General features: G+C 45.6%; 1 protein-coding gene across 1 annotated transcript in view; it reads right to left on the bottom strand.

The window, feature by feature from the left end:
* The window catches only part of rbfox3a (RNA binding fox-1 homolog 3a), a 302634-nt gene that overhangs the window by 197775 nt on the left and 82272 nt on the right, over positions 1–22587 (bottom strand).

The following is a 22587-nucleotide window of genomic DNA, read 5'->3' as shown; positions in this document are numbered from 1 at the left end:
ATTAACTCGATGCAAAGGCTCTGCTGATTATGTGAACTAATATTTGAGTTCTGTCGATCTGTGCACTGTGGAAGATCTGGTCTGCTTTACAAACAACAGCTCCTCTGACAAGCTTCCAATCTGTATTGCTTCAGAATTACAGTCTTTTATAATGCGAGGGGGGGGGGGGGGGGGGGACGAAGCCTGACGCCACCATGCATGATTTATGAGGTCAACAGAAACTTCAGCGATGCTTACACTCGCACAGAAATGCATTCCTGACACGATAGCTAGTATCCTGTCCGAGACGGACAACAGTACATCAAACTCCGATATCTCCGGCTGTGCACTTGCACAGATAATGACTGAGCCATCTAGCGTGTGTCAGAGGGGAAAGAGGCGTCTTCAAACACACAACAAACAAAGGGTCAAATACCGCAGGCTGCAAATTAGGGCTGCGCATATACAGCAGAGGAAGAAACCATGTCACCTTTCTCGCGGTCTCTACAGCGAACATCATTCATGTTCCTCCGCGCCCTCTGAGGCGCTTTGGTATTCAGTCTTCTGCCTTTCGCTCCTATCAGTCCTCATTAGCGGTCAGCGGCCCTCCTCCTGCTGGGCCATCACCGGCCACGTCCCGCCTCCCTCGCCCTGACATCCCGGATGCACTGTTTAAAAGTAATTATATGTGTTTAATAACTTCCAGGGCCATAAAACCTCTTGTTAGAGGATTGAGGAGGTCTAGTGTAATGGCAGCTATAAAAGTGAGAGGGAGACCGAGGAGAAGAGAGGGAGACAGGAAGAGGGGGACAGCCGAGGAGGAGGAGGAGTGAATGAAGAGTCCTGCTGTCCATTCTGTGACCTCCTCCCTACTCCTGCCTCCACCACTCCCCCTTCCTAAAAGCTCCTCGGCTTGATTCCTTCCGGGTTTATATGTTTGGGGGTGGCGGGGGCACAGGGGTGGATGGTGAGCTTCTCCACGATCTCCACGATCTGCACCTATGCGTGGAGGCGGGAAACCCACACGGTTCTCCACCTCGTCCAGAGAGCTTTCCAGAAGCGGCCCGCTCTCAGTTTATTGTTTCTAATTCTACGGAGGGACCCGGGCGGGGAGCGGAACACGCGGCACCACGCAGACAGCGGGAGGGGAGGAGGGGGGGAGAGGAGGAGGGGGGGAGAGGAGGAGGGGGGGGGGAGGGTCTCTGCTGGAGTTATTTAAGTGTAGGGGGACCGCGGGCGGCTGGCTGGCGGCGGTAGAACGGACCTGGCAGCCGCCCGAGATGAAATAAGCGGGCGGACTGTGAAGGAGACGAGAGCGTGCTCGGAGGCCGGCCCAGGCGGGAGCCCGACCCCGCGGCCGCCACACACAGGCGGCTTTGGTCCATTTGGAAGCCGCCGTGATCCGGGAATGTTCTATTCTTAAAGTGCGAGAAAAGAAAACAAAAAAAGAGAGAGAGAGAGAAACACAAGGAGACCTCCAATCGGACTCAGGAGCATGCGAGCGACTCCTGGAACCATGGCCCGCACGGCGCCCGCACAGCACCGCTGCACACTAACCGCCACGGCTCCGTGTTTAAATGAGTCACTTGTGCGACTGATAGGGAGATAAAATTGCATCATGTCTCACAGACACCCCCCTCCCCTCTTTATGTCACAGGTTCACCGCCTTACGCAACCCTTCCTGTGTCGGCGCGCCTAGCGGCGACCCGGCGGACGACCCGTCTGCACTCGGCCGAGCCCAGAAGCCCCCCGGCCGAGCGCAGGACTTTCCCGTACGGTGGGTGGATACAGAGGCCGCTGAGATGTAAATACAGCCTGGCCTGTAGAAAAGAGGAAGCCTGTCCCTGCCATATCCGCTGGCCCGGGCCCGGCCCCAGGACCTTCCGCTCGCGGGACACCTGGCTGTCTGCCCAGCACGGAGGCACGACGCCGGGACCGGGCCGGCCCTCTCGCCCCGCCCCTCTGAACCGACCTGCTGTAGCTCACTAGTGCTGGCGGGGGGTGTGGTACAGACCCATATGTCCACTATAGTGAGAGTCTCTCCACGCACATCCCCTCGGCAACGACCCGCTGACCTGCGCCAGTAACTCCTCCCCCTGACCTTTCACAACCCTCTAATCTTTGTTGTTCTACATCCATAGATATAGATATAGACTCTATATAGAGTATTGAAAGGTCTCTGATAACTGCATCACTTCTGCTTACGAACAGAAAACACACTTTGATTATCTGTCACTGTTACATTTTTCCCTTATCAGTTGGAATACACACAAGCCTGAATGTCTTAATCTCTTATATTGTGCCTTTGCAACAGAGAGTGGCAAAATTAATCAAGACTTTATTAGGATAATATCATTAACACAAAAGGATAATTATGTGTTCTTGGCATAGAAGATTGTGAGTGCTCTTGATATAAATGCTCTTTAATTAAGTGTGTTTTAAGTAGAGGGCATTATAGGGGACTATTTGATCCTTATTGGTGTTAATGCCAAGTCAGACTCCATTTGTTTCTTCATTATATTATGTTTCTAACAAATGTCCATTAAACACAAAGATCATGAGCTCAAGTACTGAAAGGGTACTGAAGTACTGAAACCAAACTCCTGAAAACAAAGAAACAGGAACACAAACAAACAAAAGTACACAACATTAAGCACATGCACTATATTATTTGATAATACCTGTTTAGTTCATACTGATTTTATAGGCCTACCTGATAATGTTGGACATCGTTGGATATCCGAAGTAGCCTGTGTCTCTAACCGATACTTATTTACTGTAACAAGACATTACATTAGTGATTTGCACTAGATCTTTATAAATCAAACATCTCACATTGTCTTCACTAGTTCCTCAGCTGCTGGCTACATTAGTATTCATGAAGAGAGAGAAAAGAAAAATATGTTAACCACTGTGACCCCAGCAATACAGAGAGCATATTTAAGTTAGTAAAGGGGCTCGGTGACACCGAACTCTCGGCTGGCCGCGCTGACCACGCTCCACGCCGTCCTGGTGCAGAAGGGTCTGCTGGCGGTTCTTCTGGGAAGGTTACAGACGACTGATGTAGCGCTAAAGACCCCCAGACACGGGTCACGGTGCAGATTCAAGTTCCCACCCTAACAAGTTCCATTTTACATTCTCGCAGATTCACTATCCATTTCCAATATGTATTCACCATCACTGTCTATGAGGGGGAAATGAAACCATCCTTCCACACCTATTACTGCCATATGAATGTGGCGGTGGGATGAGGGCAGAAATGTAACATTTCCTTAATGACAGGTCACCGTGCTCATTTCTATACGGAAAGACAGGTGCGTGAGTTCTTTCTCTCTCTCACTCTCTCGCTCTCTCTTTTTCTTTCTATCTTCTCATCTCCCCTACCTGTGTGCTCTCTCTCACACACACACATATGCAGGATTCATGAAAAGCTGCACTCTAAATCAAAGCATTTAGCTCTGGACTCTTTTCCCGCTATGGGTCAGCACTGCATCATCCTCTCTAGCACAGCCACACAAAGGTTGTCCAGTGGTTTCTGTTTAACTGCTATTTGAAGAAAATATTAGATTTTCCCAGCAAAGTTAAATCCCTCCCTTGGGCTCAGAGATAGGCCAAGAAAGCCTTATAGCTGAAGAAGAAGAAGAAAAAAAAAGTCGCATAGCTAAAACAACTTAAGCACTATCTTTCTACCATCCAAGAATGCATCCAGGAGGGGACAAAGTCAGAACCGGAGAAGCGGAGTTCTCCAAGGTCACCACATGAAACAAAAGGCAATTTAAATCTCCATAGGTTTCCCAACAGCATACTAATTGAAAACAATTACACTATTTTTCTAGACACTCTCGGTTCATTAGGTAATCTGTCAGCATCTGCTGTATTATCCGTCTGCTCGGTCACTTCCAGACTTTAGTCTTTTGTGCACACAGTGTGCAGCTGTGAGAGTAGTCTGCCCTTACCCACCGACTCCTCCATCCTAATCTTAAATTCTAGCGTGGTAATGGGCGGGTGAGGAGGTGGGCCCGCTGTCGTATTCCCCGTTATTCTGAGAACTGGTTCACTTCCCTTTCGTCAGATCGTTCTACACACAAACACATACAAAGTAACGATTCCGGTGCAAATATTTGCACGTTTTCTCGCGGACCCGCCATCAGTTGGGAATAAGGATTACACCACCCCTCTGTCTCCCACGCTTCACCCTCCTCCGCTCTCTTCTCCCCCCTCACCGCTCTTTGTTCTCGCCTCGAATGCGTTTCAGCAAACTCCTCCCCTTTTCTAACGAGGGAAATTAGCGTTCGGGAGATGATACGCTGGAATGCAGCAACGAGTTACTGGCTATAACGAAAAAATGGGCACACGGCCAGCAGAAGAAAGGCATAAACACCAGCGTAGCAAATTACACAGCCTACGTTCAAAGTGAGCAATCATGTCATGATTGGCTCAGCCAGGCCTCAGAAGTCCAGATCCATTATTATTCTGCTTCCTAACAGCATGGCGGCCTAATGTCTCACTATCCGTTTGTCCCGAGCAATTAGTCAGTGTTCAAATTCTGTCATATAAGAGAACTTGTCCTATAATATGTACTATGGTGCTATAGTTAAACAGAGAGAAATAAAGGATATATATATGACAAATATGGTATTAATCATCAAGTGTAAGTGTAATAATAGTTAATTATTTTTCTCCAACAAAAAAAATCTATTTGACAACAGGTGTAAATGAATTCTTCATTGTTTTAAAGAATAATTGGTGCAAGCTAGCCGAGGAAGTCTGGAGCGTAATTAAATCTAAAGGCTAGCAGAATAAATGAAGGGCGGCGTTGGAGTGTGCACACTTGACAGATATTAATGTCCTCCAATGAAACGTGGCGACGTCGGTAATAACCCGCTCCGAGCCGTGAAGTGCCCCTGGTCAGGGCGTCGGGGCCAGGCAGAGGAGCGGAGATGGGAGGATGAGCTGCAAAGCCAGAGCCTTTCTCACAGCTCCTGCTAGAGGTGGACTTTTACCCAGCATTCATTCTGATCTCCAGGGAGATACTCTGCTAACTTGCGGGCCTCAATAGGGACCAGAGAGAAAAAAAAGTCGATTTTAGGGGCAAGTCTGGCTTTAATATTTGGATTCTGTCAATTGTTTGATGCAACACTAGTTCCAGATGTCTCCTTGCGGTATGACGTCTCCTTGTGGTATGATGTCTACTTGTGGTATGATGTCTCCTTGTGGTATGATGTCTCCTTGCGGTACGATGTCTCCTTGTGGTATGACGTCTACTTGCGGTATGATGTCTCCTTGTGGTACGATGTGTACTTGTGGTATGATGTCTCCTTGTGGTATGATGTCTCCTTGCTGTATGATGTCTCCTTGTGGTATGACGTCTACTTGCGGTATGACGTCTACTTGTGGTATGATGTCTCCTTGTGGTACGATGTCTCCTTGTGGTACGATGTTTCCTTGTGGTATGATGTCTACTTGTGGTATGATGTCTCCTTGTGGTATGATATCTCCTTGCTGTATGATGTCTCCGAGCTGTATGATGTCTACTTGCGGTATGATGTCTCCTTGTGGTATGATGTCTCCTTGTGGTATAATGTCTACTTGCGGTATGATGTCTCCTTGTGGTATGATGTCTCCTTGTGGTATGATGTCTACTTGTGGTATGATGTCTCCTTGCTGTATGATGTCTCCTTGCTGTTTGATGTCTACTTGCGGTATGATGTCTCCTTGCGGTATGATGTCTCCTTGTGGTATAATGTCTTCTTGCGGTATGATGTCTACTTGTGGTATGATGTCTCCTTGTGGTATAATGTCTTCTTGCGGTATGATGTCTACTTGTGGTATGATGTCTTCTTGCGGTATGAGGTCTCCTTGTGGTATGATGTCTCCTTGTGGTATAATGTCTTCTTGCGGTATGATGTCTACTTGTGGTATGATGTCTACTTGCAGTATCCCTGTGAGGCAGATGCTCATGTGACTCGTGTCATGTTGATGTTAGGAGAAGTGATTCCAGACATGAGGCCAGCAGGCAGGAGAGTGAGACAGGCAAGGGCGTCCCGCGTGGACCAGGGCGTCCCGCGTGCATCATGGGATCCCGCGTGGACCAGGGCTCCACGGGGACAGCACCCCAGCACTCTAAGACCTGTGCAATTTTCATACTTTGCAACACACATACTCTAATAACAACAAACTCCGTCGGGAAGAAACAGCCTCGTTGGCTATCCGGGGCTGATAATGAAATACATAAATGCAACATCTGTTCCTCATGACGTCCTGGTCTTCTGCTCCTTCCCTTCATTTCGCCTTTGATGTCAACGCAGCTTTTTTTTCCAGTTCAACAACAAAATGCAGAACGCCAAATGAATAATGGAAATTCAGAGGCCACCTTTTAATCTCAGCAGGCCCTCGGTGCCATTCTTCAAAGCAAGACAAAGCCCCTCTTACAAACAAACACACACGCATAAACACACACATACACACTCGCATACACACCCGCGTGCGCACCCACACACACACACACACCCCGTCACTGCCGCAAGGCACCACTTCACCAGCACCATTATGTGAACTGTAGCATGGAGTTCTCAGTGAGACATGGAGGAGAGGCGGCTAATGACCACGCAAGACATACACATGAGCACACACACCCACTTCAACTTTTAATTGAGGTTCATGTCTATAAACAAACAATACTGTACATGCGTGGAATCTAATTATGTACTGTATGGGGAGGGCAGTAGTGTCGCTCTCTCTATGTCTCTCTGTTTATCTCTCTGTCTGTTTCTCTCTGTTTCTCTCTCTCTTTCACCCCTTCTTTTCTCTCATGCTGCTCAGTACATAGTTACAGTATATACAAAAGAGAAGCTAAGATATATAATGGAAATTTGCTCACTTTAGATTTGGTCAATAAACAAGAAAGCAAACAAATGAACAAACAACCAACTCCAGCTGCTGTGTTTATGGAGATGTAGAGACACATTACGGTCATTATGGGTACATTTTAATTAATCTTATTCATTGACATTTACTGTTGCATCTTAACACTCACAAATTATGAGTTGATTTTTTCTCATTTACTCATAAGATTATAACGATTGTCAGCATATTAGGAATATTAGGAAAAAGCCATCAGTATAATTGAAATAACAAAGCTGTCTTGGGATGTGTTCTGGTCTGTTTGCATACAGAATATTAAAGTTACATTAGGCTAAGAAACTGATCACAAACAAACCAACCACCGAGCCAACAAACCAATATATCATATATACACACATATATATCTATATCATACACACACACATACACATATATACACTATATTGGCAAAATATTTCGCTCACCCATCCAAATTATTGGAATCAGGTGTTCCAATAACTTCCATGGCCACAGGTGTATAAAATTAAGCACCTAGGCATGCAGACTGTTTTTACAAACATTCGTGAAGGAATGGGTCACTCTCAGGAGCTCAGTGAATTCCAGTGTGGAACTGTGATAGGATGCCACCTGTGCAACAAATCCAGTCGTGAAATTTCCTCACTCCTAAATATTCCACAGTGAACTGTCAGCTGTATTATAAGAAAATTATAAGAAAAGCGGATGCTGAAGCACATAGTGTGAAGAGGTCACCAACTTTCTGCAGAGTCAATCACTACAGACATCTAAACTTCATGTGGCCTTCAGATTAGCTCAAGAACAGTGTACAGAGAGCTTCATGGAATGGGTTTCCATGGTCGAGCAGCTGCATCCAAGCCATACATCACCAAGTGAAATGCAAAGTGTTGGATGCAGTGGTGTAAAGCATGCTGCCACTGGACTCTATATCAGTGGAGGCACGTTCTCTGGAGTGATGAATCACGCTTCTCCATCTGGTAATCTGATGGACGAGTCTGGGTTTGGTGGTTGCCAGGAGAACAGTACTTGACGGGCTGCATTGTGCCAAGTGTAAAGTTTGGTGGAGGGAGGATTATGGTGTGGGGTTGTTTTTCAGGAGATGGGCTTGGCCCCTTAGTTCCAGTGAAAGGAACTCTGAATACTTCAGCATACCAAGACATTTTGGACAATTCCATGTTCCCAACTTTGCAGGAACAGTTTGGAGCTGGCCATGCCCTCTTCCAACATGACTAGCAAGGTCCATAAAGACATGGATGGCAGAGTCTGGTATGGATGAACTTGACTGGCTTGCACAGAGTTTTGACCTGAACCCAATAGAACACCTTTGGGATGAATTACAGCAGAGACTAAGAGACAGGCCTTCTCGTCCAACATTAGTATGTGACCTCACAAATGTGCTTCTGGAAGAACAATCAAAAATCCCCATTCCTAAATCTTCCCAGAAGAGCTGAAGCTGTTCTAACTGCAAAGGGTGGACCAACGTCATATTGAACACACACACAACTTGCCCGAAAGCATCTTGTTGTGTGAGACCAGACACAATAATCACACAGTGCAATGTGCCATTCCGAAAGACATCAGACACACTGGCATTCAGGTCATATACAGTATTTCTACTACTAACTATAGCAGCAGTCCAGCAGTTTAACTATAATGTAGGTTAAGGCACTCTTTATGAAACTCTTTATGAAAGCTTATAAAAGAAATATGTTTCTGAGTTATCACAAAAATACAGATAATCTCTTAATGATAATTGATTAATTGATGATCTATTAATTAAAATTATTCAGAGAGCCACATATCAGCAGCTCTCTGAAGGAGGAGAAAAGAAGATCCTTTTGATCCATCCAAAATGTGTCATCAAAGCTCTGCAATCTGCAGTGAGATATATGGAGTTTTACAATGTAGGGCACAAGGCGCTAACAATATGTGGGAGAAGTGAAGCCTGCTCATCTCTCCCTCTAAATTGCTTGGGCAGTGCCACCAGAATAATATATGACTTTCATAATAAAACCACGGAAGCCCATGCAAATAAGTGTGAAATTGCAGTATAATCATTTATGCAAATGACAATGCTTGGGTGTAGCTTCGATCTTCTCCTACCCTCTGATGAAAGGCTGAGCACGGGGGGGGGGAGAACGTGGAGGAGCATGAGAAGTTCTTGTTTTTGGGACATGGGAAGAGAAAATGAGCAGTGTGATACAAGAGGGAACCCTTTGATATTCGGTTAAAAATGAGCGTGCACTGTGCTCTGCTCAAATCCAGGTCTGCAGAAGGTTAAACGATTTATAAATGTGGATTAGAGAGGAATACATGCTAGCAAAGTGACGCGTGGTAAATTAAGAATAGCAAAATCAGAGAGTGTAGGGACGTTGAATAGAACGCGTTGGGCCTTCATAATTTTTGTTCATTAACCACAACAAATAATAAGAATGAAGAAACAATAATAATATTAATACATCTCGGGTCCGCACACAGAAGACATTAAATGAGCTTTTCGCTTGTAATTTCGACGACAGCTCTCTCTAGCTGCCGGCATTCTGTTTCTTCTTCCTCATTCTTTTCCTTTAATCAACGGGGATTAGTGTTGGCATGAGCCCCGCGCGAGCACCGTCGCCACGACGCTGACGACGACGGAGCTCGAGAACGCCGCCACGTCACTTCCGCTTTCATCTCTCCGCACTGCGGCCGGGACGCGGCCGACGTTTCAAGAAGGCGCGGCAGAGTTTGCAAAGTCACCGCTGTTTGCTGTTTCATCAAAGTTTAGCGATGATCAAAGAGCGATACGGGTAAAAGACGAAGCACGTGGAGAGCGGCGGAGTGAGGGACTGTGCTGACATACATATCCATACGAGGAGAGGAAGCGCTTGTTCAGGGGAACGCAGGGATGCGCTTGGACAGATCAGGAGAAGTTTTAGTCTCACTCATCCTATAATTAATTAAAACATCTTGTTTCCTTCACTGAGTATAAGTGATTATGCAATTACCAGCTACCTTCTGTCATGGTGGCTAATGGGGAGGGGGTATAGCTCCAGTTGCCATGAAGTTGGTTCGCATGCCAAAGAGCTGGAAGAGCCAATGAAAACACTGCATTTCTTTCAACAGAAAACACACACAAGAGTGTATCAGCACCACCTCGAATCCCAAATCTGTTATTTGTGGACTCCATAAGTACACATGTTTAGAATTACACTATACGGTTATCGTCGATTTCTTTTACAAGAAACACTTCATTTGAACTGATCTTAAGTCAGATCTTCGTCAGTGGGAATGTCTAGATAGAAGGTACTATACATTCACTGCATTTCAAGAGTGGGCAGGAAGTCCACCCTGTTCAGCGTCACCCCTGACCCCCCGCTGTGTGATCAGCCATACTTTATGAAGATCCGAAAAGTAACATTTGATCCAGTTGCTGACCCAGCACTTGGGTCAACATTCATGTTCTACAGCTGCTATGAAATTTCCCACCTACGGATCCCCAGCCCCCAGGACTGGCTGAGACACGGGCCTGGATCAGCCCTCTAAGTGCATTATACAGGCTCCTGCTGCCTGGCTGTGGAGAGGTGAGGCTGGGGAGAGGATACCGGGCGGAGGCTGGGAGCTGGGCCAGCACTGGGGGTCCCACGGAAGATATCCATGCAGGAAGCTAGCGAAAAATCAGCTCAGCTATTCTGTTTCAACTTTCACACACCGCAGAGGTGATGGGAGGTCGCCTTGGCACACTCCATGTGCTTTTTATGTGATGAGGGACAGGAAACTTTGTCCAAGAAGTTGGACACAACTGAACTGGATAAAAAAAGAAGTTTAAAACAGAACCGTTTGAGCAAAGTAAAGTAATAAATACATAAATGTAGAAAGAATTGGCTCTAAGAGCATTAACATTTGTCAAGCATGGATCTATGAGATCCTAATAAACACATGAGAGTAAATGACAAATCATTTTCTGATTATTAGTGAAAGCAATTTTAGAGCAAAATATAAAAATAAAAAACAGTAAAGGTCATTTAAATTCATTAAAGCAGTCTTAAAAGCAGCCTGAATGCTGATGTTTTGGGCTGAAGCCAAGAAATGGAACAAAAGCACTGAATCTCAAACTACACCCAAAAAAGCAACATAGCAACAAAATGGGGTCAATTATAGTTTGTTAGCATTGTGAGCAAGTATTAAAAAGAAATCCGTTCTGACCTGTACTCATCTACATTTAAAAATGAGTTTCCCACAAAAATACCGCTCATGATTAGAGAGATGTTATTGATTCATGTCTGGTGTTTTGAAAATTAATAGTGTTAATTACAGCCAACTTCTTAAAATGGATTTGGTTCATCTACCTCCACTCACATCTTAATCATATGAAAATGAAGGTTTGCCAAAGAAAGATTACTTGGCTCTGTTTGTGGTCGATCAAAAGCAGAGTCTAAATATATTAATAAAAAAAATAAATAAAGAGACACATTAATACAGACACAATTAGGAATGAATCTGTGTGAAACTCCCTCTCGTCTTGGGAGCAGACACAAGATCACACTCATCTTTAAATGGCACGGAGTAATTGGAGCATTCCCATCTGTAGCAGATCTGGGTGCCGGTGTGCAGCGGTTCCGACACGAGGGAACGTCGATATCTTGCGGCTCCGTAGGGGCAGACGGAGACGCCTGAAAGGCCCCCCGATCTGCACGAGGGAAACAGCTGGCACAGCCCAGGGTTGAGGGGCCCAGGCAGCCTGGGTAAAACGAGGTGGGGAGCCCAGATAGCGCCCACCTGTCCGGCCCTGGGCCAGCCCGGCTAGATGCTAGACAGCTAGCCAGCCATCTGTGCACAAAGCCCCCCGCCCCTCCCCCCAGCGCCCGGATCCCCAGGCCACAGCTGGCTCTCACTGGGACTGGCTGAGCTTCCTGAAACTCCATGGCCACTGGTGAGTGATGAGACAGACATCAGACCGGTGTCTGGATGTGAGACTGCTGAGCGGAGGAGAGAGAAGGATCTGTAATCAGGCACTAGAGTGGAGAGCTGGCTGTAGAGTGGGGAAAACAATCAGCGCACTAAAGCGATCAGATAATGCTTAGTGCCCGTGTTGGGCTCCAGACCAGCGTCCACAGGGACAGGCTCTCGTGAATCTTAATCACAGACTTTCTTGCATTCCCAGACTTTTCCTCCCCTCCTGTTGCCTAATTAAAACTGCTGAAAATGTGCAAATTAACTTAAATGAAATTAGAAGGAATTCCCAATTGGTCAGTGGGTAGCAGGTATGAGGGGGGGGGTGTTGTCACAGAGAGAGAGAGAGAGAGAGAGAGAGAGAGAGAGAGAGAGAGAGAGAGAGAGAGAGAGAGAGAGAGAGGGGAATGAAGAACGACAGGAGAAACTGTGTCCTCCCTGGAAGCCCTGGACTCTTGCGAGCAGGTCTTAACCCAGTGCACAACGCCAACACATGCCCATCATGGCCCATGGTGATGCCACTTCTTGGGCTTTTCCCGCCCTGCCGATGGCTAACACAAAACAGCTTCATTTTCTTCAGAGTATGGGTAGTTTTGCCTCCTCCTGGCTGCGAACACAGGTCTGCAGAGGCCCCTAAATCCAGCGTCAGCCATTAGATCACAGCTCTGATCGACAGCGCGCATGTGAAAAGGGGATTTCCTGCATGTGGGAAAGCTGCAGGAACTAAGAGAGCACAGCCTCTTTCCTGCGAGCGAGCTCTTAAGCAAATTGTCATGTTCACAGACCTGCCCTGAATACCAATGTGTGTGTGCAGAGAGGACTGTCAGGGAACATTCGTGAGCTTGATCTCAGATACTATACATCTGGGTGATAAATATTAACATGTTCCAAATAAAACAGCCGAACAGAAGACTTCACAAAAGAACAATGAATTTTTATTGCCTGACCAGAAGAGAAACAACCAAATAAGCTCCACTCGCCGTTTGTGTAGAATTACTTACAAATGTCTTCAGTGATGTTGACCGACTATATATGGGCCACCTCCATTATCTGTGCTGTAATCTTGCTCTGATTCGTTACTGTTTATCCAATCAGAATGCCGAAGGGCATTACAATGAGGGACAGTAATCCATTACTAATCTACTGCTCTACTGGCACAAACTTTGGCTTCCTTCGTATTCCCTGCTCATGTTGTTTTATTTACTTCTCCATCCTTTGCAGAATCAAAGAGGATACCGGGCTCCCAGGTTCTGCATCGAAGTGTCTGTGAAGTGGGGTGATTTAAATCCCCTCTCTCCCCACACCCACCCCTCTGCCCCCCCCCCTCCAAACTCCCTTCCTATTCTCCAAGGCAGCACAGGCAGGCACGAAGGTGAGTTCTAAGGAGCTTGTGAACATCAATGGAGACACAGTGGGAGTTGGGGGTGGGTCTGGCTCCAGAGAATGCAGGGGAGGTGTAAGGTGGGTGGGGCCTGGATGGGGGGGGGGGGGGGGCAGGAGAGCACATAAGTTGATATTAAAGCGCCACCATGTTCTCCACCCAGGATGGATGCTTCCATTGGTTTAAACGTAACACTCTGCAGCTTGATGGGTGTCCTCGGGGAGACAGGGACACGGTGCAAGACTAAAGGTTTCTATTCTGTTTCTAATGAGCTTACATTTGCTTCTAATAGAAAAACTGACCAGAAGTACTCTTTCAAGATCATTACTCTGATTGTCCTCTCTAATAATCTCACATCAGCAGCAGTTTGTGTTCTAAACGTAATTGGTTCTATCCTTCAAATCTTGCACTATATATTATATAATTTTTTTTCAAACAGCATCACTATGAAAGCTGAACTTTTCAGCCTCCATGGAATCTTGTTTTCTTAAAAAAGACATATGTTGAGAAAAATGTCTGCCATCACTCCCTGGCTACCTCATTAGGTTGTTTCCCTCCTTTTTGCAACCCACCACACAGGCAACCTCTCCAGGCGCCGCTCCCCTATGCTAATGAACCTAAGCCTAGTGTTGACGCTGCAGGATATTTTAGCAAACACTTAACCCTTCAAGGTAAAACACCACAATCCATCAAAAAGCCCATTTCAAATGTCAATTGGGAAACAAGTGGGAGAAAACAAAGCACTTTCAATTTCCTCTCGTGGCATATTAGATGTTTAAACCATGCTTCTATTTACTACCAGGTTCCTTCTACAGAATAACAGAATATATATATTCAAATTGTAGTGAAGTGCGCACGGTTTCTAGAAGACTAGAACCCTCTCTCGCTAGCTGTCCAAGCCCAGCACTTTGATATAAAACGGTAATAGATTACCATAGATGTCAAACAGCAGTCATGATAGGATGCTAGCACACACTTTCTATAAATATAGAATGAAATAAATAATAATAATAATAAAAGAAGAAGACCTTTTCCACACTCCATGCTTCTTTATTAGCCATTGATTTGATCAAGAGTGTATAACTGACCATCCCAGGAATGTAGGCTCTCAACTAATGTTCAGCACAGTTCAGTTCAGTCTCCCTCTTTCTGTCTCTCTTCCCCCGGCAGGACTCTGGAAGGCTCTCAGCAGTCTTGCTGCTGTCTCGCTCGATGAGCAATCCAGCAGAGCTGGCGAGGGAGAAGCCCAATTATCCCACAGGGATATGCCGCCTTCATTCCGAGTCTCTGTTCCCATCGAACCCTATGGAGTCCCCCAGTCCTGGCGCACGCCAGCAGGCGAGAGCTGATCTGATTTAAAAGCAATGCTGGCTTTTGTTGTGGCGGATTCAGATTTGATGCACGTTCCTTCATAAAGCTGCAATGTCAAGTGATTTACTGGAGTCAGCTGAAAGGGAAAACTAGTGCTCGTGTGTCTCTGGAGTACGGCACAGCGCTGTTTAGACTTCGGCAAACTTCACAAACACGCTAAAAGTCTGCTCTTTCAACAAAAAAAAAATGGCGTGCCGTCGGATCTTTGCGCGCAGTTGGCAAAACAGCCGCGTGGAGACGGTGGTGCGGATGAGACGGCGCGATATGAGCGGAGAGAGGAGAGGGTCGACGGAGAGCCTCAGAGATGCCGCCATGTGTTTCAATTAACTCCACACGAGTCTGACTCCTCCGGGAACAGCTATAACATGTTCAATTACATGTCAGCGTTGAAGGTCAAATGCCATTGTTTTTGCGATACGCTGTACAGAGACGGATGGGTCTGCTGATAACGTTTAACTATCTAATCTCGTGGGGGGGGATACGTCGAGTGCTAGTTTAAGGAGCTCCTCTCCTTGGAAGCCCTCGGCTGAGCGAGACGCCTTATTATTGGCCATTGGCACGGGTGTCTCTCAAGCATTAACACCCATCTCTTATGCAGCCGACAACTCGGTACCGGCGCATATGCTGTCGAGAATGAAAGAGCCGCCTCTCGGTGATAAAACGAGCGTGCAGTGGGGGGGATCACAGCTGCATGAGCCGGAGCGGGTCCGCTTTATTGTGGAAGCGCCTCATTTAAAAGTTTTCCCCTGTTCCCGAAGTGAGAGATCCTCTCTCTGTGCCAACAGAAAGGCAAACGACGCAGCGCTGACAGACCGGAGGCAGAGCCGCCTCACAAGTGACTCTCAGCTACACCTGATGAAAACACGCGGCCCATGAAATGACACAAAAGGTACGCTCGTGTAGACACCGCCTTTGATGCAGTGGATAGAGGGAGAGAACAGGGGATGCGGTACCTTGCCGTGAAGGCTCTGCCGACATCAGGCCAGCCACGACGAAGGAGAGGAACTGTCTGCTCTGAACCACGATGAGATCCAAGAAGAGTCCCACGGCCCTGCACCCACCCAGGTCCGGTCCACGGCCTCCAGTTCCACCCACCCAGGTCTGGGCCACGCCCCCTGCTTCCACCCACCCAGGTCCTGGCCATGCCCCCCTGTTCCACCCACCCAGGTCCAGGCCACGCCCCCATGCTTCCACCCACCCAGGTCCAGGCCACGCCCCCCTGCTTCCACCCACCCAGGTCCAGGCCACGCCCCCCTGCTTCCAGCCACTACATTAGTCGCTGGGCACATATACGTGTTATATATTAAGCATTTCAAAATCCCTCTATGCAAAAATGATTAAGTGATTTGGCTTAAACTGAAAATCTGAAACATTGGCAAATTACAGTGAGGATGAACAGTTAGTCTAACAACTTACTGCATCCTGATTTCATCCAACGCTCTGCCACTCCATTGGCTAATTCTCATCTAACCCACAACACAGTTCACTTCAAAGCTCACAGTAACAACAAAACTTTTCAGAAGATCTCAACATCAAACGCCCTCCCACAAACGCCCAGGTATATTCTATCAAAGAGAACTGTTGCCAAAATCTGTTCCAGTTAAGAATTAACTGAGAGCTCTGCTTCACATCAAAGGCTGCCACGCAGCTATTTATCTATGCTTTCATATTTCAGTTGGGGAAGACAAAAAGCTGTTTTTTTTTTTTTTTTTGCTTAAAACTCTTTCTACAATATGTTTCAATAAATAAATAAGTAGCAAAGTCTTTACTGTGCGTTTGCAAGAAAAACACACAAGTTAAAAAAATACAGACAAAAAACATCTGGTGACATTTAACCTACTTTTGAACTTTGATGTGGCATTTAATGAAGAAGAATTATTCATAGGTAAGATAGCACCAGAGCAGGAATATTCACCACACTGCATTAAAAAAGAAAAGAAAGAAGAGAAAGAAAGAAAGAAAAAGAAAGAGCCTAAAGAGACTAAATAGAAGGCTACATGACTATCAGAAACAATGGAATAAACTGATTAACATTCTTCTTTTAATATTACATTCTTCCACTGTGAATCCTGTCCTTACTCACATCTTGAAATTCTGAGATACTTTGTTATTGAAGTACAGTAAAACTGTACATTCTCTTAGCTTGAAATCAAATTGAAATCTTGAGCAAACTGCTCTTTCTTGTGAATACCCTCAATACCCAAATGAAAAATTACATAACACATATTCGTACTTGCTGTCTGACTTTAAGACCAACTGATGAATCAAAACATTTGAGGTAACCAACTGCCTTCATTCATTTTAGTAGTCTTTAGTGGTCTTAATTTAAGTTAGCAGCTTAATTTAAGGAAGAGGAAACATGAATAATTTAGAGCTCTTTATACGTCTGACATGTCTGTAATGATTTGACTGGTAAAACTATTTCATGATTCATAAATGAGCTTAGAAATTTGGAATAAACAGCTAGCTTCACGCTAGCTGTTATGTTGTACAGAAAAAGTCTAAAGAACAGTGATTTATTACATCTTTTCTTTGTGGGGCTATAAAGCAATGAGTGAGAGGAGTGACTCATTTCACATAATAGAGAGAGACTGTTATTCTGTCATGAAGCCGGACACTGTGATCTTTACAAACCGGCCAATCTAGAGTTTTTTTTTGCAGCCAGCCAAAGGTCAGACTATTACATTCATCTGATGTACAGTATTTACTCACTGTATCTAACACTGTCCAAGAGGTGCCATGCAGTGGATGTGCAGTGCTTTGAACAATCCTTTCCTGCTGTGAATTCTTGGCATACTAGAAGTGTTTGGACTGATAATATCTTTAAAGCACAGGGTCTCTGCCACTGATTCAGAATGGGTAATCATGAAACATTCGGTGTAGTCTTCCATGTAGCTATGTAGCAGACAAAACGTGCAAAGCAATTTTAAAGCAATCTAAGTTAACTCATGTTAGCAACTGCTCATAAAATGCTATAAAAAGATATAATAATTCAACATTTCAGTGTCATATCAAACAAGGAGAAAAATCAAAACAAATAACAGAAAAGGAAAAGCAATTTCAAATGTAATACTTGGCCTGTTGTGCTTACAAGTTTGAAGAAGTGTAAGTGATTGTGCATGAATGTGTGTGCATGTATGTGTGCGTGCGTGTGTGTGCGTGCGTGAGTGTGCGTGCACGTGCGTGCGTGCGTGTGTGTGTGTGTGTGTGTGTGCATGTATGTGTGCGTGCGTGCATGCGTGTGGTGTCTGGAGAAGCACGTGGCAGCCCCTTTGTAGCAGGGAGCCCTGCGGGTCCCGAGGCAGAGTGTGAGGGTTGAGTTAAAAGAGTGGAGGTGGAGGAAATTTCAAAGCCTCCCCTGCAGACACGCTCTGGCTTTGTGCATTTTAATGCTGAGATATTCAAATCTCCCCGTCCGCCATTCTTCACCTTCCTCCTTTCAGCCGTTTGCGCATGGCACTTCCACGTGTGCCCAATGCCAGGCTCTGCGTACGGAGAAAAGGCCCATTTTAGACAGGTACCGACCTCCTTCATGTTAAAGGACCTTGAATGTTTCTTTTTTTTTCTCTCTTTTGCAGTCATGCAGTGAACCTGAAAAGATTTAAAGGTAATAAAATCCATTAAAATAACAGCAAGAAAAAAAAATCGCAGAAGGTAAGTCATTCGGTGCTGCTGTACAGATCATTAAAGCAGGCATTCTTGCATAAGACACTGCAGTCCAGTAACCACCTGCTGACAACAGTGATCTAGTCTCAAATGTTTGTAGTGAATATAAACGTAAAAATGGCAGCCAACTGCAGATAGAGAAAAAATAAAATGATTTATGGCTTTCAATTGGACTGTGACCTGCGCAGAGGGAATTTTTTTAAGCACCACTTTAAACCATTTTAAACAATGTCTTGCATGTTGCAACCTTTAACTAAACTGGGTATTTGCTCTAGATGTTACATGAAATACGCTGTTATAAATGTGAAAGAAGACTGGCACGGTGGTTCTGTGGACTCTGCTGTCATCCACTCTATACTCACAAGGGCAACTCCTAAGTTGTGATTCCACTCATCTCTTTCTCATGCAGTCCTTGGTTCAAATGACAAGCCAAGGGTTTCAGAGCCACCCCCTGGTATAATTGGGGACAATTTGAAATAGGTCGGGTCATGCGGTGACCTCATGCTGGGGAAAAAAAATGCTATAATCTAATTTTTGCTAATTGTTGATGCATATATTAAGCATAACAGCATTAGCATTTGGCTGCTGTTCCGGGCTCTCGCCCATGTGGACAGGCAGGCTGGGGCCCGGATTAGTGATCGGTAAATGGCCAGAGTTCCCACAGAGCATCATTCCACTGCATTTCTCTGATCAAAGGTTCCAGAGCAAAGACCCGACCCGACTCACAAACAGGCCAGCGTCCGAGATGAGCACCTCTGCTACTGGAGTTCGCAGAACATTGGACACGGGTTTGGGGTGGGGGAGGAACAGAAGCCCCGATGAGGATGCTATGCTGAGGTGAGCCTGAGGTTCATGTGTTTCAGCTCTGGAATTGTGTGGGAAGGTGTGTCTTTACCCTATTCTTCACACTGCTGTGATGATAAACTCAGTGCTTTACACCCACCACGATAAATGCAAAAAGCAGCACACACAAGCATCTCAATGTGGACGGCACACGGTAAGCATCAGCATTACATCCATGCTGCACATCTCTCCAAAAGCACCATGCATAAATACTGGGGCCACAGAGGCACGGGAGAGCCCTTCATCAGAGGATACAAGGCCCTTGGACCGGACTGGCTTTAAATCCAATCTGAGAGGCCTTTCACGTGTTTAAAGCCCAATGGTTTAACATCCCTGCCATTCCCAAGAGGGTAATTGTTTCGCTGGTGCAGACAGAGAAACTGTCCATCAAGTTCTGCATGACCTTGTTTCTGTGACTGCTCTGACCTCCGGAAATGTACGCCAAAGATCATATCACACAAAAGCAATGCTCCCACAAACAGGCCCCCAGTCGCAAAATTGATTCCGCTGCATGGAATTCACTCCTGTCTCATGGAAAGAGGGAATAAGGAGGAGGCTGGTGGCGGGATAGAGGGCTTATTATTTTTATTATTATTTTTTGTATCTTTCCTGCAAGTCGGTGTGGAGAGGTGATTTTTATCGTTATGAAACGGCACTGTGCATACGGCACTGGAGCTCGGGGGCCGGTGATAGATAGTCGGGGGGGGGAGCTGCCGTCGACGGTGTCTGGCGGTGTTTAACACATCTCCTCTGCCGGGGCACCGATAGCGGCTTCAATTGTCTGCGTTAATGGGCCGAGGGGAACCGGAGTTGCCGTGGTGACATTGCCCGGAGCGGGGCCGCAGCTCCGGCGCACAGCTGGTCTCGTGTGGCCGCCGGGCCCCTCGTTCCCCCGGCAGCACGCTGAGATGGGAAGCCAGCAGACGAGATGGTTATCCCCGCACTGTCCAAACGCTGCTGTTGTCCAATAAATCCCCTAAATTGAATTTAAAAGACTTTCAGATTGTGTTGGAAACTCTGTAGATGTCCTTGCAATGGTCCAGGCACCAGTGGCCCATCGTCTAATTAAAATTCAGGCAGGAGAAGAGGGCGCTTTGATCAAATCAAACTTTAATTAGCAAAGATAACCCCAAGCTACTTCCAAACCACTGCAAACTGGAGGAATTGGGGCCACATTCCCTCCGCTGGAAAATTCATCCTTTGCAAACGAAACATATTGTGACCAAGGAGAGAGACTCTGGCAGCGCTTTGCTTCAAACGCTTAAAGCACAGCACACGAGAAGAACAAGCAAACCTAATATCAAGCCTATTGATTTCAGATAAAGATATTTTAATGGACGGCAAAGGACACAGTATGACAGGAAGCCTCTGGTACATCGCTACTGCTTATGGTGGCTTTGCACAAGCTAATGTCAGAGGTCTGACCAGCTGGAGGTGCCTGCAAAATCAAATTCCCTCAACCTTTTGGATCACTCGAGCCGGTGCTAAATAATTGATGGGGCTAGTGAGTGGTGGCACTGGCAGCAGTAGTGATTTGATTTCGGAGCCAGTCTGAATGGGTTCAAGATCCTTACAGACGCCCTGCGGAGGGCCAGAGAGAAATGTCAATCGCACCTCATCTACAGACAGGGGCTTCACTGCTTCACTGCTACACCGAGAGAGAGTAGCAATCTCCAGGCAATCTGCAGCCAGTTCACCATCCACATTTAATGAGACACACACACACACACACACACACACACACACACACACACACACACACACACACACCAGCTAGAAAGAAAAGAAAGAGCAAAAAGCTGCCCAGCCACTGTTCTGACAAGTGTCAGCACCAGCACTGTTAGGTGAGGACTCACCACAGTACAATGATGAGAAACAAACTCTGGTCATCATGACTTTTTCAAGTAGACCTGTTTTGTTTTGTCTATGTAGTGGAGTTTTTGAGAGTTTTCTCAGAAGGAAAAAATAGGTTACCCAACACATTTATCCAATGTTAAGGGCCGGGTTTTCATACACAGGTTAGGATTATTTCTAGAGTAGAAGGTTTCAGTGAAGAATCTCCAATGATGGTACATTTTATTTAAAGCTATACTGGAGATGTCTAACAAAAACAAAATATTTTTAATTCCTGCAGTGATCAATGCAATGATAATTTGACAGAATGTTACATACTTTATTGGAAGTAAAAGTTTAAAAACAAAAACACAATGAGCAGAATTACACCAATGAAGTTAACTGTCAAAGAATAAATTGTTAAGGGTAAAAAAAATCGCTCCTCATTAAAAAAATGAATGTTCATTATTATACAGTATATAATCTGTTATTTCAATATTTACAGTTACACTATGATGACATGGGATTAAATGACAAGCCCTACCACAATCATAATTTTCTTGTTTACCCAGATGCTGAGGTGAACAGATCGCCATTCCTCTCAGCCATTCACGCAGACTCCAGACGAACTGAACACAAACACCAGGGATTTCAGCAAGTTGATTGGCTGAGGCTAACCTAATCATCTCTAATTGGTAGAGTGGTTTTCATTTATAGTGACTGACAGCATCGATCTGTCTGAAAGGTAAGCCATCAGGCATAATAAATAAACGAACAAGAACAAGTATTCACATACCAAATAAGCAACGAAAGAGCAATAAGCCAGAATGTAAGAACAACATTCAAAAAGAGAGCGCGTATTCCCCTAAAATAGGCTGCTGGAGATCTATGTGCATGATATTAAATTTAAAAATCTTAAGAACCTAAATAATTTAGCTGTGAAAGATCACAGAGCATTTGATCCGGTCGCTGTATCAAAACTAACTTAAACTGAGTAAAACTGTGACAGAATGGCAAAAATATCCTTATCAGAAAAGAAAGGATGTGTTCTCAGGGTGTGAAAATTACTGGCCAAGGATATTGGTGCATGCTTGGAGTTCTCTTGTTGAGCCTTCAGTAAATCTTTAGCCCAGTTTATTCTTACATGTAGCCCAATTTATATGCAGTGTGATCCAAATAATGAACGTTTCTGAGTTTAGATCAAGAAAACATAACATTTCTGTCGTTACATGAAAAAATACACCGACACTGTCCAACGGGCAGTTCTCTCAATTTAAGAATTCAAACCAGTCAGTGCCTTCAAAACAAAACCACCCTTACAGATCCCTGCTAAGCTGTAGCCCACCATCCAAAGACAGAGTGTTACGATGCATTTAGTTTGACTGTGTAGGGCCAGCAGGGCTCAAAAAAGGCTCAAGGCAAAATACATGACCAGAGTGGCTACTGGAGCGTCTCACGATTAAACCTCTACCGCACTATTGCAGAGCCTTGGGGATCTCACTGCCTCAGGTAACAGTGTTTTGTCTGTACAGATTAACCAGTGCAACACCTCTCATCCGATTCTCCTCACCAGCGTTGTGACTCACAGTCCGAGGAGAATTCCAGCACTTCCATCCGCCCCCTTACGGCGTGCGTCGCCAGGGCAGAGTTCGGGGCGAGGGCACCTGACCCGTATTTCCGGGATATGGAGAACGGCACACTTC

The sequence above is a fragment of the Brachyhypopomus gauderio genome, chromosome 3, assembly GCF_052324685.1.
Source record: "Brachyhypopomus gauderio isolate BG-103 chromosome 3, BGAUD_0.2, whole genome shotgun sequence".
NCBI lineage: Eukaryota > Metazoa > Chordata > Actinopteri > Gymnotiformes > Hypopomidae > Brachyhypopomus > Brachyhypopomus gauderio.
Note: the sequence above shows the minus strand (reverse complement) of the source record. Positions and strands in the feature narration are given on the sequence as shown.